Source organism: Zingiber officinale, chromosome 3B (assembly GCF_018446385.1).
Source record: "Zingiber officinale cultivar Zhangliang chromosome 3B, Zo_v1.1, whole genome shotgun sequence".
NCBI classification, from domain to species: domain Eukaryota; kingdom Viridiplantae; phylum Streptophyta; class Magnoliopsida; order Zingiberales; family Zingiberaceae; genus Zingiber; species Zingiber officinale.
The window spans coordinates 97,308,564-97,329,238 of NC_055991.1; the positions used below are offsets into that span (position 1 = coordinate 97,308,564).

The 20,675-nt window shown below is 35.4% G+C and overlaps 1 long non-coding RNA gene and 1 other non-coding gene across 3 annotated transcripts; one reads left to right on the plus strand and one right to left on the minus strand.

Annotated features, from left to right (window-relative positions):
* Positions 1 to 6,353: 6,353 nt before the first annotated feature.
* Positions 6,354 to 9,480, minus strand: LOC121968460. Of its 2 annotated transcripts, XR_006108155.1 has the most exons (5): positions 9,250 to 9,480; positions 9,084 to 9,157; positions 8,806 to 8,999; positions 7,634 to 7,729; positions 6,354 to 6,494 (listed from the first exon to the last, which is right to left on the minus strand). It is a non-coding gene; the product is annotated as an uncharacterized LOC121968460 (long non-coding RNA). The 2 variants fall into 2 exon arrangements; XR_006108154.1 differs by lacking the exon at positions 6,354 to 6,494 and having other exon boundaries at positions 7,496 to 7,729.
* Positions 9,481 to 17,187: 7,707 nt separating this feature from the next.
* LOC121968780 lies at positions 17,188 to 17,293 on the plus strand. Its single transcript, XR_006108318.1, has one exon. It is a non-coding gene; the product is annotated as a small nucleolar RNA R71 (small nucleolar RNA).
* Positions 17,294 to 20,675: the final 3,382 nt, after the last annotated feature.

Consider the following 20,675-nt stretch of genomic DNA (forward strand, 5'->3'; position numbering starts at 1 on the left):
TTTAAGCATTTTAAAAATATTTTTCAAATTAATTTTATTAAAAATCAAAGTAAATTTAAAAATATTTTCCAAATTAGTTTATGAAAAATTTTCAAAGTCTTTTGCAAAAAGTTTCAAAGTCTTTTTTCAAAATACTTTTTTAAAAATTTTCAATGTTTTATTGTAAAACAATATTTCAAAAACCTTTTTCAAAAAATGTTCAATGTCTAAGGAATTTTAAACATATTTTGTAAAAGTAATTCTTAAAATATTTATAAAATAATTTTAAAAAAATTTTAAGTGATTTTTAAAACATTCTCAAATAAATTTTGCAAAACCTTTTTCATATAATTTTTAAAATATTATTTCAAAAGAATATCGAAAATATTATGACAAACTCTTAAATAGTGACAGATTTAACGATAATATTTTTTTCAATCATTAATTAGTGACCAACTTTATATCTGTCGCTAATTAGTGATCGGATTTAAATTTTATTATTAATTAGTGATGGAATTTAAATTTTGTTATTAATTAGTGATCGAATTTAAATTTTATTATTAATTAGTGATCAAATATTATTTCAGTTACTAAATTTGTGATGAAAAAAAAATCATTGTTAAATTTATCGCTATTTAAGAGTTTCCTTGTGGTGCGAGTTTTGATCAAAACGAGTTGATGGACTTAGAGAGTTCTGATCTGTCTAATTCCAAGTACAAGTTTTTGAATTATCTCAGAGTCTATATGTATCCAGAAATATCAGTTTGAATTCATTAACAATAGTGATCAGAATGTTTTCTAAAATTTATGGCAATTGACATATACACTATAAATACCTTTACTACACTACACTACACTCTTCCATTACAGGTCAACTTTTAAAAAATTCAAATCCCCTAGGTCCATCAATGGATTTTGGTCAAGACTTATTGATGGACCTAGAGAGCTTTGATTGGACTCACACTACAAGAAAAATTCTTTAAAATAATATTTTTTATGCATTATCTATGTGACTGAAAAAACCTTGTTAAAAGTACTGTTGTTAATGTAAGTACCTCGAGTAAATTTTGATATAATCGACCGAGTTAAATTAGGTCCTGTGGTGTTTTGACTCTTATGTCTAAGTGTACAGGAACTTACAAACACAAGAAGTCAAGCGAAAGACGTGGCAGACGAAAAGGATGGCACGGGAATCAAGCCCACGAGTTCGGTGCATCCGAGGGATGAGAAGTTGCGGAATAGTACGCCTGTGGATCGAGAAGGACGCGAATGGCGGTTCCGAGGGACGAGAAGCGGGAGCAGAAGACTACTCGAGGAGAGAAGGCCGGAGTTGGGTTCGAGTGAGCTCAAGTTTGGATGGTCGAAAAATCACCCAAGCGACCGGAGCAAAAGATCGGACAAAGTCAACTTGAGTTGACTTGTTCCAGCACTTGACCAAGTCCAGGCGCCCGGAGTCCGAGTGCCTACAGCTGGTCCGGGCGCTTGGACCACTTTGGTGTCGAAGAGGGGCTCATTGCTTAGATCCTCACTAGGTCCACGTTAGCAGCAATCCGGGCACCCGGAGTGTGTCCGGACAGCCAGGAGTGTATCAAGTACAGTCACTTGGAGCGCACCACATCATCAAATGGTTACTTCAACCAGTGAGTCTATAAAAAGAGGTCTGATGCTCAAGATTTAAAACAACATTTTCTGTACTTCGATTTTCTACTCTATTTTCAAGTTTTGTACTTTCAACGTTATGTATGAGGTTTCTCTGCCTCCGACCTATGTTGAAGAAGGAATCTACTGCTTGAGCTTCATTAGCCTTAGATTAGCAACCTCTCTAGTGGAAAACCAAGTAAATCCTTTTTGTCTCATACTCTTTTTATGCTATTTAATTTTGTTTTTTAAAGTGTTTTGTCTTATCTAAAGTTGAAAGCTTCGAGAAAGGATATTTTTGTTATTTCAGACAATTTACTCCCCTCTTATCTGTCACACTGGGACCAATAAGTCATATAAGAGCTAGGACACTTCAGAAGGACTAACCGTCAACCGAAGCATAATAAATGGCTGGACCAAGTATCTATCTGTCTAAGTTCGAGGGAGAGTTCACGACATGAAAAAAGAAGATGGAGGTATTTTTAAACCAGATTTCAATTTATTATTAATTATGAAATATGATTTTGTAGTACCTAAAGATTAGCAAGGAGTCGGCAAAGAAGAATATCTGTGAATAAAGAAAGAGCAACCTGACTTCGTGGCAAATGGCAAAGCAGAATTCCATCTGCTGAGCGCTTTACTACCACAAAATGTTTATCGGATCGGAGCATACAAGTCAGCCAACGAGTTATGTGAGAAGTTCCTGAAGCTACACGAATGGACCTCAAAGGCAAAACTTGCAAGACGGGATCTGCTCCGGAACCAAATTAGCAACCTCCAAATGGAAGAAGGTAAAACAGTCATACAACTACACTCAAGGATCAAGGAGCTATCATTGGACTCACAAAACTCAGTGAAATGGTAACAAACCCAGATTCATTAAGGTGCACTTTAAATGTATTTCTAAGAACACCCAAGTGGGTATCCATTGTTGATTCCTTTTTCATCTCTAAGGACCTCAAGGTTAGTACATTCACATTAGGAAACCTGTTTTCTACTTTTGAACTTCACGAATCGAGATGTGCAGGCTTAAGAAATAAAGAAGAAAAGACAACTCATAACCTAGCACTGAAAGCTAACCAGAAAGGCGAACTAGATTTAGACATATCACTCAACGAAGACGAAGCTGCGTTTATTGTAAGAAAGTTTGGTAAATTTCTTAAGTCTAACAAGTTGCAGGCTAAGAAACTTTCACTAAGCAAACGAAAGGTGTGGTGCTACAACTGTCAGCAAGAAGAGCACATCAAGGACAACTGTCCAAAATTAAAGGACAAGGACAAAAGAGCAACTCGGGCGAAGCACAAAGCCTAAAGGCAACGTAGAATGAAACGACATCATCAAAGTCGGAGATTAAGCCTACGTCGGACTTGCATTGATGGCAAGTCACCAAGAAAATGACAAAGCAAACCCATCTGGAATGAGCATTGAGAGCATTGACAAAAGTGGAGCATCAGATAACGAGATTGACAAGGTAAGTAAGGTACGATCTCAACCTCTTGATAAATTATTCAAATTTATTAAAATACTTTCTAAAATTTTTTGTTAATTAGAAACTAAAAATGAAAGATTAAAAAAGAAAACTTTAGAATTAAAAATAAGTTTAGCAAAATTTTATCAATTATAAGATTTCGACAAATTAAAAATTGAAAATAAAAAAATAAAAAATAAATAGAGTTATTGAAAAAGAATGATACATGTTTAAATTCAAATTCATTTCAAAATTTAAATTCGATAAATTATGATAGGCTTAATTGATATTTTAAAAACTATAAGGGTCAAATTACAAAGGTTTCATAAAAATTTATCCCTAAAAAATACAGTAGGGATCCTCTGGTCCGCAAATTGCAGACCAGGGGATGGTCCACTGATGTGGACCCTTGATTTGGATGAATCCCACCTATAAAAATCTAGTAGATAAGAATCTATTTTGGGTTCCAAAATCATACTAATTTAAATTCCTTTCAAATTTAATTGATTTACTAGATTGAAATTGTTTTACTTAGAAAAATATTTTTTGTTGTACAATCTTACTATTAGTATTTTTTGTTGTACAATCACACTATTAGTGTTTTTTTGTTTAAAATTTTTTCAATAATAAGACAACAAATCCTCTGTTATAATCAATAATTTTGAAAATTTCTGATCGAGAATTAATTTTTTTACAAATTTTTTATCAAAATATTAATTTTTAATATTAAAAATTCTAAAAAAGTCAATATTAAAAATTTATTTTTTTTATAGATATACTTTCTATATTACATACTAAAAAAAGTTGAAAAAAAAAAATTTAAGCTCAAAATCTATTTTTAAACATTTTTTTAAAATTACATCTCTATGTATAAAATAATTTATTATTGTTGATATTAATCTGGTTTATTCATGAAAGTTTTCTAACAACTCTAGATTATTATGTTTAATAATGACAAAAATTTTCAGAATTTTTTAAAAATTAAAAATTATTTTAAAATTATTTTTTCAAAAAATAGTTTTTAAATCATAAAAATTCATATTTTCAAAAAATAATTCCCATAATTTTTTAAAAGTGTTATTCACTATTTGGGTATCCCTTAGATTTTTTTTTTTCAATTTAAACCCTTATTTTTCCTGTGATCAAAGGGGAAGAAATTGGAGAGGTAAATTTAGGATTACTTAATTGCACTTAATTGCATTACTCATGTATTGACATGTCAAAATATTTTTTATTATGTCTATTTTACCCTAACTTTAACTTGGGTTGATGCACATAAAAAAGGAAGAGATTGTAAATACCCCAGATAAATTTTGATGGGATAAAGGTAGATAAGTTAAGTACTAGGGTGTTCTGACCCTTGTGTCTAACTGTGCAGAAACTTGAGAACACAAGAAATCGAACAGAAGATGTAGCAGACGAGAAGGATGGCACGGGAATCGAGTCAACAGGCTCGACCCATCTGAGAGACGAGAAGCTATGGAAGAGTACACCGATGGAGCGAGAAGACGCGCGCGACGCTTTCAAGGGACGAAAAGCAGAAGAGGAAAACTGCTCGAGGAGAGAATGTCGGAGTTAGATTTGAGTCAGCTCAACTCTGGATGACTAGAAAATCACTCAGGCGATCAGAGCGGAAGACCAAACAAAGTCAACCTAAGTTGACTTTTTTGAGCGCCCAAAGCTGGTCTGGGCACTCGAACCACTTTTGTGCCGAAGAGGCGCCCGTTGCTGTGGATCATTGTTAGGTCCATGTCAGCAGCGGTGTGAGCGCCCGAAGCATGTCTGAGCGGCGGGGAGTGGATAAATGCTTATCCCTTTACCGTTGCGAAGTAGATCGAGGTGACCAACTGGGGGCGCCCCGATCGGGTCCGGGCACCAAGAGCATGCCACATCATCAAACGATTACTTCGACCCGTGAGCCTATAAAAGGAGGCATAATGCTCGAGATTTAAAATAACACTTTATGTACTTCGATTTTCTACTCTGTTTTCAAGTTCTGTACATTCAACATTTTGTACGAGGCTTCTCTGCCTTCAACCTGTGTCGAAGAAGGAGTCTACTACTTGAGCTTCATTAGCCTTAAATTAACAACCTTCCTAATTACAAGCCAAGTAAACCCTTTTTGTCTTGTACTCTTTTTACGCTATTTAGTTTTGCTTTTTAAAGTGTTTGTCTTATCTAAAGTTAAAAGTTTCGAGAAAGATTATTTTTGTCATTTCAAGCAATTCACCCCTCTTACCGATCACATTGAGACCAATAGATAAAAGGTCGCTCAAAGGCAAAGCATAAAAAATGTTTTCATTTTAACAAAGACAACGTTTATACAACAGAATAAAAGCGTTATCTTTTTTAGCAAAGACAACGTCATTAAAAAAATGTTGTCTTTTTTAAAACACAACTTTTTAATAAAAACTAAAAATCATTATTTTTTCTATTTACAAAACTGTTGTCTATTATATTTACACCATAAATTATTTAATTAAAACCCTATAAATAAAATCAACTAAAATATCATGAAAGTACAACTGATCAATATTCTTACTATTAAACAAGAAATGTATCATACAATTCAAATAGAACATATGTAAACATAATCCATAAATTTTGGATCCATATTAAGTCTATATAAAAGAAAACCCCTATATACTAGATGTATATATTAATTCCAACATATCTTACTTCTTGGATTGAATCTTTCTAGTAATATTACATCTTCTACAAAATATATAAGTACCTTATGCGAGTTTGACAGCGAAATCTTTCGAAAGTCATAATTTTTGACTCGAGACTCAGAATCAGGCTCCATCAGTGACCACGTGTGCATAATTCAAAAATATGCATTTGTTACGAGGGTACTAATAACTGCCAAGTTTTGAGTCCAAAATCTACCGTTTAGGCCCTCAACCAAGCCTCCGAACATATTTTTATTATTTTTGATAATACCTATTTTTATGGTATTTTGAGTACTTTTGATATTTCTGGTATATATGGATTAGGATTTGTCTATGATAGCACCCTATTTTGCTAATTAGGATTTCTATTAAAAATATCTTTTTTTATAAGATTTCTTTTTTGTTCCTATAAAATATAGGAATTGAGGTCCATATACGATGATTTCTTTCCTTTCTTCGAGTTTTAGGATATAAGGTCTATATAATGTCATGTTTCATGTTTTGTAGACAATTTTGGATTAATTTTATTTTTAGCTAAGCCATTATTTTCCTACTTCCTGATATTCTTTTTCGAATTAACAGGTTTAGAAAATTGCTTAAGGTATTCGTACATGAATCATCAGATTCGATAGTCGATATCGGTATTCATGCATGAATCAACAAAATTGATAGTTATCCACTACATCAGTGTCATTCTTGGCAAAACAAAAACCCCACTTTCAGTTTTCCACCTTCATCTGCAAGAAAAAAATTATTACATTATAATTAAGATGAAACATCTCACATGATCAATATATTAAATTATTACATTATAATTATAAGATAAATCAGTTCACATAATCAATACATTAAACCACTGAACATATTTAACAAGGACAATAAGTTAACAATAGATGTAACTGTTGGGGTTGTAAAATTACAAAAAAAATCCTATATTGAAAACACACAGGAAAAACCATGAATGTATAAGAACAAAGATATTTTCATTGACATGCGACTTTTTGGGTAAATCCCAACAGTAAAATCATGAGGGATTAGGCCTAAAATGGACAATATCATATTATTATGAAGATATCTAAATTATGTTCGATCCTTCAATTGATATCAGAGCAAGATCGCTCTTCATTGGACGAACTATCAGAAAAAGCACGAGCCAGAGTCATGATCCAAGATCGAATCATGTGGATGAAACTTTGAACAAAGTAAGGGAGACCCTGAACAAGTCAATGTAACCCGATACTTGAGGGTCTCTGTAGTCCTTTATTTGAGGGGAGATTGTTGGGATTGTAAGGTTGCAACATAGTTCGACATTGAAAACACATGGAAAAGATCATGAGTTCATAAGAAAAAAGATATCTCCATTGACATGAGACATTTTAGGTAGAGCCCAAAAGCAAAACCATAAGAATTTAAGCCCAAAATAAACAATATTATACTATTATGAAGATATCTAAATTCTTTTCGATCCTTCAATAACATTTATATATTAAACTCAAGACACTAAAGAAACTCACATAATTAATACATTAAACTCAATGAATAGATTCTCCACTTTCTAATATAATCAATACATTAAACTTCTACCTAATATATATCTTGCACCCATGCATAATTCTTCACAAACTTCTCTATTACCACTGCATCAATCTCCAAAAAATTGTTCAAAAGGAAGAAGCACCCCACCATTTTCAGCTAACAAAACATAATTAATTTGCAAGCATTCTACTTCGCATCTTGGTTGTCTAATCTACACGCTTAATTTAGCATATATAATTCTTGAATTATTACAAAACTAGTTCAAATATCTGAGACAATAATACCAACCAAACAAGTAAACCAATACAATCAAATCACATATCCGCTACAAACATAATACCTTCTCATTCGCTACTTTAATTTCAAATTGTTCTCCACCATATTGTAAAGTTCCAAAACCTCTAGCCACCCGGGATGGTGAATCACCAGCATCAACCTAAGAAAAAAATGTGTAGAAAAAAATTAGCATACAACTCAAAACAGTGTAAACTGAAACTAAAATTGTCATGAAGATAAGATGCAAGCAAAAAAATTCCTAAGCAATCAGCTAAACTAACACAAACTCGAGCTACTTGACATAAGACAAAAAAATCAATCCCCAAATCTGGCCTCTACTCAATCCATCACAGCTCTAGCACAACCAGTTTCAAATATGAACATTGTTCCAGCAAGTTCAGATTCGGATTTGTTCCGGCAAGTTCAAATTCAGATTTATTCCAGCCAGTTCAGTTTCAGTTTCAAAAATGAACATTATTCCAGCAAGTTTAATTTTGGATTTGTTCCAGCAAGTTCCGTCCAAGCTGAATAGACTGGTTAGACCAAACTAGGTCATGCTCAACGGATTAAGCATAATATATCAATTTATTCCATTATCAGCGCATGCCTCTAGACAAATTAGTTTGATAGAAAAATAGATGATTTAATAAAAGTATCAACAGTGTAATTAATGAATATGCCTCAACATATAACAATTTCAATAATTCTATAAAAAACAACTCAGGTACAGAAGATGTCATGGATAACAGACGAAGCTGAGGAACAATTGCAGGAGGTGGTTGACCATAGAAAAGTGGCTGCCCTAATCCAGGTGCGCCAGGAGGATATAATGGAACATGTGGAGCCACTAAAGACTGCATTGCCGCAGGGCGAATTTGCTAAAACTGAACCTATACATAGTGGTTGGCTCATTGATGAGCAAACTATAGCTAAACTATGCCCACGTAAACAAGAAACAATGGGCATAGACAAAAAAAAAGAATCTAGGGACATGCATGATAGTAATACCATTACTTTAGAACACACTATTTAACAAAGAAAAATAAACTCAACTACAATAAGATTAATTATAATCTCAAAGAACTACTAAAATGTTTTTTAATATTTAAAAGTTTATATGCAACTGTTATTGATGATGACCCAAATATGGGTCATCATTCAGCTAATATTCAAAGCTACTACTAAATATCATATGTTTGACAATATATTCAAACAATAAAAATATCAATAAATCACCTGCAAATCTAGGTCTCCTATCTTCCTTGCATTGTATATGTACAGCCCGGTAGATGAAATAAATAAAAAGAACCGCCCAAAAGGGGGAAGATATATGATATGTTCTTATAGCCCGTGATGCATCTTCCGGAGACTAGAAAGCAACAAATCCAGATCCCTTGCAGCTTGCTGACACCATTTTTATCAAGCACAATCTGCAAATATTAAAAGACAATAGGACAATGGGCAAGAATAAACTAAATATGTCAGCAAATAAAAACTAACAGACAAAAAAGAACCTTGCAAGAAGTAATTGCCCCAAATCCAGAGAAAAACTCTCTAAGCTACCATCCCCGCTGCTATAATCCAAGTTCTGCAAGTATAAGTTAACCCATATATCAACACACTTCAGTTTGAACCACAATATGCACAGATTCATTAAGAGAAAGATGAAAAACATCAAACCTGAGAATGATGAAGTCAAGTCGGACCTAACAGATGTTTAGTCTGAAGATGATTCAGCAGAGAGGGGTTCGGCGAGGCTCTGTGGAGAGGTTCATGGAGAGGGAGTTTAGGGTTTGGCGGAGGAATGGCGGAGGAAGCTAGGTGCGGACGGCGTGGAGTAGGGTTTTGGGCGGAAGAGGTTTTTCGTGGAGTTTTGACGGAGATGAGTATGTTTTTGCGAAGGGGAGACTTTTGGTGGCGGAGGTTAGGTCACATAGGGTTATTGTAGGCTCTAAAAAAAATAGTAATAATGTTTTTTAAAAATTATTATCGTAAACATTAAAAATAGACGCTTATAAATAATATTTTTTAAAAATTATTATCTTTGATTGAAAATATTAATAGATAACGGTTATTTAAAAAAACATTGTTTTGATTAGAAAAAAAATATATAGATCATGATTTTCATTAAAAAAATTATAAAAAATAGATAATATTTTTTAAAAAAGATATTATATTTTAAGTGTTATGTATAAGCTTTTTTGTTATAGTGTCATATCAACTCCCGTGGATTTATGTAATACTCTAGAGTCTGAGTATATCATTCTTTATTATTTTTAAAAAATTAATAACAAGATAGTACCGATGTTTAAGTTGTGATATTAATTTTTAAACATTGGCATCACATGGATACTAGTATGTTAAGATAAAGTGTTGATTTTTAAAAATCAATAGCACAATAGTTGTTATATACATTCAAAGAAGAGAAAAGAGATGAAAGTGTTGGATCGTGAAAGAATGAGAGAGGAAGGGGGTGAATCTCGTAGCTTTAAGATCTTTTCTTATCTTTTGTAAACATTTAGAGTAAACAGCGGAATAAAGTAAAAAATAAAAATAAAGAGCACATCTCTTTTTTACTTAATTCGAAGCTCAGCTGACTCCTACTTCAAGTTCTGCGATCGTCGATCGCTTTCGTTAAGCAATCAACTAAATGATAAACTGATATTACAAATGAGAGCACAATATGTAAGTAAAAGTAAGTATACCAACAATGATAAATCTAAGTAGCGCATGTTGTCAGAAGTCTCTTAGCGTCATAGTAGTTACCGCTTGCACGAGCAGAGAATGAGCGCAGCAGTAAATTGAAAAGTAGGAGGTTGTCTCTAGCTTGGAGCTCAAGAGCTTCTTTTATAGGTCTCGTTCCGTCGACTGAACTAATCCATCGACTGATCACTCTATCCATCCACTAATCCTCTATTCCTTCCTTATTTGTGTTGATATGATCCGTTCGATCATGAAAATCTCGTTGTTCCATTGACGGATCAAGATCTTTCCATCGACTGAACATCTTTTTGCCATTTATACTCTAATTTGAATCTTGTTTAATTCTGGAAATAAATTGATCCATCGACTAATCACCTTTATCCGTCAGTTGAACCGAAAATTCCTTTTGTATTCTGTATCAAATCTCGCTATTCCGATATTCCATGGATCCATTAACTAAACACCTTTGTTCCGTCGACGGAATAACTTTTTCTGCAAAACAGTGTTAGTAAATAAAAATAATAGTTATCCTGTAAAACAGAGTTAGAACATAAAACTATAGAGGAAGATTAGTGTAAATATAGTATGCATGAATTAGACAGTAATTGTTGGTACAGGGTGCACCAGAATCAAACCTAAGTTTTGATGTTGTCAAAGGTTCAAGTTAAGTTTTGTTGTGATCTAACAAGTTGACTAAGTGTGCAGTCTGTTTACTCAACCGGAAAAGTCCTAGTTGGAGGCTAGGTAGGAAAGACTTAGCAGATCGTGGAAGTCAGGTGGAAAGTCTAAGTGGGTCGAAAGGACTCGACACTTGGCAGGGAAGCTCGATAGGTTTGGAGGACCGAATATCGAGGGAAAATCCTGGGTGGCCGATCCAATGCTAAGAGGCAAAGTTTAAACAAATCTGGAGAACCAAGGTTTGGCAGGTAGGTTGAGGTAAGTAACTAGAGGAGCGACAGTGAGGTCGTGTTCCGGAAGGAAACAAACCCTAGGTCGTTGATCCAACTGAAAAAACTAGGAAGGTTTCCAAGTTAAGATAAAGACAGTTCTATTGTCTAATACTATTCATGCATTATACATATTATGTTGGATTTTTCGGACCGCGAAAACTGCTTTTCCGTGTCGCGAAAACCCCGAAACCCCGCCACCGGATCCGTGCGAAGATAAAACTTTCGAAAAATTACGAGTACGAGTTTCTAAACCTCGATCTACAGTAGATCTACAAAGGATAAGGAATATACCCTTGATGTGAAGCCCTTCGCAATCCCGCTTGTCCTCGGTTCGCCGGATCTCGAAAGTGTCAAAGTAGACACTTCTCTATGTGTATCCACACAAGCAAGAGATGAAGAAAAACCTCTAAGGATGTGCTAGCAACCTTAGAGATCAATAACTATGGAAGAGAGGGAGAGAAGAGAACCAAGGAAGAAGAAGATGGAGTTACACACACAAAATGAAACTCCTCCACATGAATAAAAGTGGTCGGCCACTTTAGGATGGTTTGTAACCTCCATGGGATGCCAAGAGTCACAACTCTTGGTAACTCCCATGAGGTGGCATCCCACTTAAGCAACCATGATGATGTGGAGCATCATCATTGGCCCACTTAATGTCAACTCACCAATGAGGTGGCAAATGGTCAAGTCAAACTTGACCCTTCATCTTCCTCTCAAGTCAAGTCAAACTTGACCACTTCTCTCCCATGGTTGATCAAATCTAACCATTGGTTCAAGTCAATTTGAATTTAATGAATCTCTATTCATTGAATTAAATTAATTAAATGAGTTTAAGTCCAAATTAGACTCACTTAACACATGAACCAAATTGAGTCCAACTCAATTAGCTTACTTTGGATTACTTTTAATCCAATTTGGTTCATCATATGAACCTAATCATTTAGGTTCATCAAATGAACCTAATCTCCATCTAATTGCCCTTTGTGTGTGACCCTATAGGTTCTTGTAACGTTGGTAATTCTCCTAAACTCATTTAAAAACATAAGTAATGAGCGGTATCTAGCAACACATCATTACTACCCAAGTTACAAGAATGTTGAGATCCAATATCACCTTGTGACTACTAATTGTGACTCATCACAATATATGACAAGTGTCCTTCTATCCTAAACATCTAGATTGATCAATGTGAGGCATAGACCGTGTCATCCTCTGACCAATCTAAATCTTGAACTCCAAGTAGACTCACTAAATCAAATGAGCTCAATATCTCATATTGACTCATTTGGGTATGGCCATGCACTTCGCGGTCTCACTCTATCAAGAATATTGATGTCTCTCCCGTCATATAGGAGGGATAGATCCCATCTACATCACTCACATCCCTCTGCATAATTCGTTACATACCCAGTAATCGCCTTTATAGTCCACCCAGTTATGGGTGACGTTTGACGAAACCAAAGTACATAACTCCTTATGTAGGGTGTTACGCTCCGCAAGTGTACGAAAATGTCGCAAGTAATATAAAAGATTATCGTATCCACAGGGACTGGAATAAGCACTAGGAATGTCTCAATGCGAATTAGCTAAACAACTATCCAATCGTTTCAAATGCAAAGTGAAGGTAAACAAATCTAATATTATAGATCAACAAACAAGAATTTAGTGTTTTGGGTTATGATAAAGGGAGATTCTAGGAGTTTCGGTTTCTTTGTAAGATTTCTTGATGTGTAAATGGTTCACCACTTCTTATCCCTCAATTGCCTAACACTTGTAGAAAGTTGCCGGTTCTCTCTTGCAATAGATAACCGGCTAAGGACTGAGAAATGTATCTAAATATGATCAATTAGACGTGAACCTACGTTGTCCTTACACAGAAGCGCACCTATTACTATGCCTTCCTCGGATATCAACATAGAAGCCCACAACTTATTAATCTATCAAGATACAAGAAACTAATCACAAGATCCATCCTACTCTCTTGAAAATTCCTATTTCCTCTTCAAGATTATCTCTCAAACGTCCTTACACGGGCTTGCACCTGTCACGTGGATCCCTCGGATGATCGAGTGAGAGTTTATCTTTACAAAGTCCACAAGAAATCCAAACAATCAATCAAGAATGAGAATTAAGTACAAACCACCATTAATCATTCAAGATCTAATTGATACAAGCAAGACAATGTCATTGAAACAAGAAAATGGCAAATCCATAAGAGATTACATCAATCCATCATACAAATCCTCCCTTAATCCTAGAATACAAGATCTACTCCATGAATCGAGGAAGAATATCCGAAGAAATGAAGATTACAAGCATTTCTTAAATCCCCAATCCAAGAAACCAAGAAAAGGGAAAGAGAAACTTATCTATGAAGAAGCTTCGTCTTCGGATCCAATCCTCCCGAGTCGAAATCGTCAAGAACTCCCTTAGAATCGCAAATCCTCCCAAGAATGGGAGAAACCACCAAATCTTGCCTTCTCCCAAAGGGAGATCCCTTTCAATTCATGAAGGAGGGTTTAAATAGGCGGAAATCGGGCGCCACACGGCCATGGACGTGTGAGATTCACACGGCCATATCCAGTTCCTTCTCTGCCAAAGCTGTACGGCCGTAGCCAGGACCCTTCTGCTCTCTGGAAATACTACGGTAGTGGTGCACTGCCACCACCGCAGCCTCTGGAAACCTCACACGGCCGTGTAGATCTACACGGCCATGTAAGGCATCTGCTCTAATTTCTTCAAATCAAGACACGGCCGTGTGAGATTCACACGGTCATGTCCTCTTCCCTTCCTGTTAAAACAACACGACCGTGTGTGGTACACGACCTGATGCTCTCTCCCTTCAATTCCTTCCAAGCTTGCCCGAGGACGCATAATCTTCACTAATTTCGACTCCTGTGTACAGAAAATGCACAAAAAGCAGATCTCCGAACCAAAAGAGTAAATATGCTAAAAGGAAAGCTGGAAGTATAAAAATGTATAGATCAAGCATGCTCAAAGTATGTAAATGTGCGTAAAAAACATGCATAAAAGAGTATATAATCTACGCACATCACACCCCCAGACTTAAACCTTTGCTTGTCCTCAAGCAAAATGCTGCAGTCTAAAATCATATGTTCTACAAAACATTCATAAAACCTAGTGCACTTTCCTAATTCTATCAAAAAGTTTCATTAACAAGCATGATCATGGAAACAAGTAAAGTATGGTTCAAGCATAAGAATCTTGTGCACAGTGTAAAGGTAACTCAACACCCTTCAAGTTTCAATCCATGTCCTAGTCAAGTCGTCATCAAATTTGAATTCCTAGTGTTTCCAGTGAAAGACAAGTAACCAGTGATAGACACTTACTCACCATTCACTTGGTTCATATTTCTCAACTAACCCAAGGTCTCAAAGGTGTGCTCAATCTCAAGGGAAGCTAAGCAGTCATTTCCCCAGTAACCTAACTCGGTCTCAAAGGGGTGACTTGCTAGATTCCACTCATGACAACTGTTTTTTATATCCCTTATTATTATTTTTTTTAAGTGTTTGCATTGTGCAAAACTTATTCACAAATGTACTTTTAGCACACATGTTGGGATATTTTGATTTTTCCAAATGAGCTTTAATGATTTGAGCCTCATCTAGTAACCAAAATGAAAGTTGAGAAATCACCATGGAAACCAAGTACTAAGCAAACAAGATGAATCATGACTATTTCAATGACATCAACTATTCAAGCATCAAGCACAAGTGTAGTGAAGATAAAATCCTTAAGGTTGAACCAAAACTAAAACTCATCACCATAAGATTCTTAGCTTATTAATGCTTCCCAAGATAGAAAAAAAGAACTACACAAAGTTTACTACTAGCATCATTCGAACATCATGAATCAAGACAATAATCGTGCTAACATTTCACTTGAATCCAAGAAAGCATATAAGTGAAGATTTGATGTTCTCAAAAAAAAAAAAAAAATTTTTTTTGCCATGATTATTTCAAAAGCAAGCAAAATAAAGCAACAAGAACCAACATGAAAAACTAACAAAAACTAAAAACTGAAAATGAAAACCAAACTAAACAGTACATGACACCCCCCCAGACTTAAACTTTTCATCGTTCCGATGAAATCAATATGGTGGAGGAGATTTTAAGAGAAGTTACCAAGTGATGAGCTCCAAATGGTTGACATTCATGTTTTTAAAGATACTCCTTCATCCAATACTCACATTCCTCCACAACTTTGAATTCTACAACAATAAGATAGACAAGAAAAATTAAGTAGAGGATACATGTTTATTATAAAGAGAGAACTAAAGACATAAAAGAAAATAAGGAAAATGAACTTGGGTTGCCTCCCAAGAAGCGCTTGTTTAAAATCATTAGCTCGACCACCTCATTAAATTCATCTAAATCTTGCTCTTGGAGGGGTAAGATATTTTAGAACCCTCCTACCAAGGGCTCTTATTATGAAGAGAGCTTTCATCAAAGGAGCTACAAAGTAAAGTATAACTCTCTCCATCTTCATCTTCTTGGAAATTTTTTCAGGTGGTCGAAGACGGTTCAGATTGAGCTTCCAATTATTGGCCCATGTGAAATCTGCACATCCAAAAGAAAAACAAATCTCCCACAAGCATGTTATATAGTATAGAGCTAGAACCATATCAAGATAAGATGAATAAGTAAAAAAAATTGAATCACATCCAACAAAGTCAATTATAGGTACCTCCATAAAGTTTTCCAAAAGATCACAAGAAATACTAACCTTACTTTGCTGAGAAATACCTGAAATTTCTAAACATGTAGATGTGACTTCCTCTGAATCAAATGATGGTTCTGGCTCTAGCTCAGGTGTTGATGATATCAATGATGGTGATTCTTGAGACTCTGCTAGCTCTGCATAAGTCCCTACACATTGTTCCACAACATGATTAATTCTTAAAACCTCTAAGGGTTGTGTTGACAAAGGTGGTGATCCTTGAGATGCTGCTTCCACAACACAACTCCCTACATATTCTTCCATATCATCATCATCAACACATACATCAAAAAATAAACCAACATCTATGTCCTCAATAACAAGAGGATCAATAACTTCACTTGTAGTTTTAAGTTGATCTACCACATCACATTCATCATCTGAAAATTCAATGTCACTATAACACCTTATAAAATTTTGAGGTAGATCTAAAAACTTATTTACCACTGCATTATCAATAAAATCCTCATCTGAAAAATCTTCATCTTCATATATATTCAAAAATCTGCACTCAACCATATTAGTGTCACAGGATTTGTCGAAGTCTTTATTTTCATTGACCCCCACTAACCTTTGTGGAAAAGGAACCCTTAGTGAAGGTCCTGGGAAAGATTGAACTTCCTTTTTCCTAAATTTCCTTTGAGCTTTTGGAGGAGGTCCAACTTGCTTATCTAATGTTGGTGTGATTAATCATTGAGGGAAAGGTACTCGTGGCCTTTGGGAACTTCCTAGAGAAATGGAACTGAGTCCTTGCGATCTTCTATTATTCTTCTCCTCAATTCTAAACATGTCATTCTTCATAGGTTCTTCATGATTTTTGCCACTTCTCAACCCAAGATCATCACACTTTTCATTGGATCTTGACTGTGTAGGAGGGGGATCTTCTTTAAACCATTTTGAAACAATACTATCAAGCTTTGCCCCCAAATGTTTGAACTCCTCGCTCTGTGACTTGTGAATTTCAACATTTTTAGGTGGTTGAATTTCATTTTGTTTGATAGGCTCTCTTACATTTATGGCTTGTACTTCTTGAATATCTGAGGGAAATTCCATCCAACTTTTGTTCAACCATTCATGGAGGTTCAATGTCACTTGATCAATCAATGAATAAGCTTCATCTACACTTTTGTCCATAAAAGAACCTCCAGCTGATGAATCCAATAAACTCTTGTCTGAGAAAGAAATTCCCCCATAGAATATGTGCAAAATCAACCATTTTTCAAAACCATGATGAGGGCACTGTCTTTGAAGACTCTTGAATCTATCCCATGCTTCAACTAATGATTCTCCATATGCCTGAGCAAAATTTGTTATGCAATTCCTCATATACACTGTTCTTCTTAGAGGAAAAAAATGATCCAGAAATTGCTTCTCCAATTGTTCCCAACTTGTGATGCTTTGAGGGTAGAGAGAATATAACCAAGTCCTTGCTTTATCCTTAATACTGAAAGGAAATGCCATCAATCGAACTGCATTTGCTGACACTCCTTCACATTTCACCATATCACAAATCTCTAAAAATGTTTCAAGATGCAGATAAGGACTTTCTGATACTTCTCCTCCAAATTTGTGACCTTGTATCATAAAAATTAACTCTGGGTCTAGTTGGAAACTTTCTGCTTCAATTTGAGGTTGCACAATGGGAGACAAAAATCTTGCAGAAATTGGTGTAGAAAAATTTCTCATGGGCCTGCTTGACATGTTAGTGCTCATGGATATTCAAGAAAAAATTATAAAATGAAGAATCAAAGACAAGAAATAAAATGCAATATGAAAAGCAAGAAAGAAAATGCCGAATTTAAATTGCAAGAAAGAAAGTGCATAAGGAAAACAAAAAAAAAAAGATAAATTCATACGCTACAGATTGCAAGATATGTTTACAAAAGAAAAGAAGAAAGAACCTAGATCAAAAGAGAAAACAGAGAAAAGTTAGATTAGAGTGCTAGAAATCAAGAATGCAAAGTTAGAATTAGAATTAGAATTGCAACAAAAAGAATTGTCAAGAATGTTATTCAAGAAAAGAAAAGATTATAGAAACAGAATTCTAAAAAAAAATTAGTTACAACTATGGAAATGTAAAGAAAAAAAGAAAAGTTATGTTTAGTCTAACTCAATTGATAATTCCTAATGTTATAGCGCAGTCCCCGGCAACGGCGCCAAAAACTTGTTACGCTCCGCAAGTGTACGAAAATGTCGCAAGTAATATAAAAGATTATCGTATCCACAGGGACTGGAATAAGCACTAGGAATGTCTCAATGCGAATTAGCTAAACAACTATCCAATCGTTTCAAATGCAAAGTGAAGGTAAACAAATCTAATATTATAGATCAACAAACAAGAATTTAGTGTTTTGTGTTATGATAAAGGGAGATTCTAGGAGTTTCGGTTTCTTTGTAAGATTTCTTGAAAGTAAATGGTTCACCACTTCTTATTCCTCAATTGCTTAACACTTGTAGAAAGTTGCCGGTTCTCTCTTGCAATAAATAACCGGCTAAGGACTGAGAAATGTATCTAAATATGATCAATTAGACGTGAACCTACGTTGTCCTTACACAGAAGCGCACCTATTACTATGCCTTCCTCGGATATCAACATAGAAGCCCACGACTTATTAATCTATCAAGATACAAGAAACTAATCACAAAATCCATCCTACTCTCTTGAATATTCCTATTTCCTCTTCAAGATTATCTCTCAAATGTCCTTACATGGGCTTGCACCTGTCACGTGGATCCCTCGGATGATCGAGTGAGAGTTTATCTTACAAAGTCCATAAGAAATCCAAACAATTAATCAAGAATGAGAATTAAGCACGAATCACCATTAATCATTCAAGATCTAATCGATACAAGCAAGATAATGTCATTGAAACAAGAAAATGGCAAATCCATAAGAGATTACATCAATCCATCATACAAATACTCCCTTCATCCTAGAATACAAGATCTACTCCATGAATCGAGGAAGAAAACCCGAAGAAATAAAGAATACAAGCATTTCTTAAATCCCCAATCCAAGAAACCAAGAAAAGGGGGAAAGAGAAAACTTCGTCTTCGGATCCAATCCTCGCTCCGGAGCCGAAATCGTCAAGAGCTCCCCTTGAATCGCCCAGAAATCCTCCCAAGAATGGGAGGAAACCACCAAATCTTGCCTTCTCCCAAAGGGGGGAGAGATCCCCTTTCAATTCATGAAGGAGGGTTTAAATAGAGCAGGAAATTGGGCGCCACACGGCCCATGACACGGCCGTGTGAGATTCACACGGCCATGTCCAGTTCCTTCTCTGCCAAAGCCCAGTTCCTTCTCTGGAAATACTACACGGCCGTGTGGTGCACACGGCCAGGACCCTTCTGCTCTCTGGAAATGATACACGGTCGTGTGGTGCACACGACCACCACCTGCTTGGCCTCTGGAAACCTCACACGGCCGTGTAGATCTACACGGCCATGTAAGGCATCTGCTCTAATTTCTTCAAATCAAGACACGACCGTGTGAGATTCACACGGCCATGTCCTCTTCCCTTCCTGTTAAAATAACACGGTCATGTGTGGTACACGGCTTGATGCTCTCTCCCTTCAATTCCTTCCAAGCTTGCTCGAGGACGCATAATCTTCACCAATTTCGACTCCTGTGTACAGAAAATACACAAAAAGCATATCTCCGAACCAAAAGAGTAAATATGCTAAAAGGAAAGCTGGAAGTATAAAAATGCATAGATCAAGCATGCTCAAAGTATGTAAATGTGCGTAAAAACATGCATAAAAGAGTATATAATCTACGCACATCATAGGGATCCATGGTGACTTCAGGTCTAAGAACTAGTAGTCATACTAATAGCCACATGAGAAAGTATATGACACTCATATAACGATCCATGATACTTTCTCATGGCGGGTCATTCAGTATACATTCTCCAATGCATACTCATGTATCAACTTGATATCTCTATATCCATGACTTGTGAGATCAAGTCATCGAGTTGACCTACATGCTAGTCTTATTGCATTAACATTGTCCCTGAATGTTAATACTCGACTAACTAGGAATGATTAAGAGTCGTGTTCCCTATATCATCTCACTATCGGTTCAACTAACCGATTGATATAGGTAAGAACCTTCTACTCAAGGACGCTATTATACTTAGTTTATTTGGCACCAATACAAGTAAGTATAATAACCAAAACAAATACCTTGATTTATATAATAATATGATACAACAAGTCCATAATACAATCATCAAATGATTGGCTCTAGGGCTCTAACTAACAATCTCCCACTAGCACTAGTGCCAATCAGTGTAGGCTCTAAGCCCCAATAACCTAGTGTGACCATCATGCTTTCTCTGTGCCAAAGCCTTGGTCAAGGGATCTGCGATGTTAGCCTCTGTAGGTACTCTGCATATCTTCACATCTTCACATCTCCTCTCTCGATAATCTCTCGAATGAGATGGAAGCGCCGTAGTATGTGTTTGGTCCGCTGGTGTGAGCGAGGTGTTAGAGTGTATACTGAAAGCCTAAGCTTTTGTAAACATTTATTTTGAATAAAAAAATCACATTTGGTCAAATTATCTACATTTATTTGTAGTTGTTCAATTAATTTATATTGTAGATAACATAATATGTGGTGTCACATACAGAAGATGATGTTATCAATACCTTATAAATTATAAACAGTAGCTCACGACCAAAATGGAAAGGAACAAGCCATTGGAA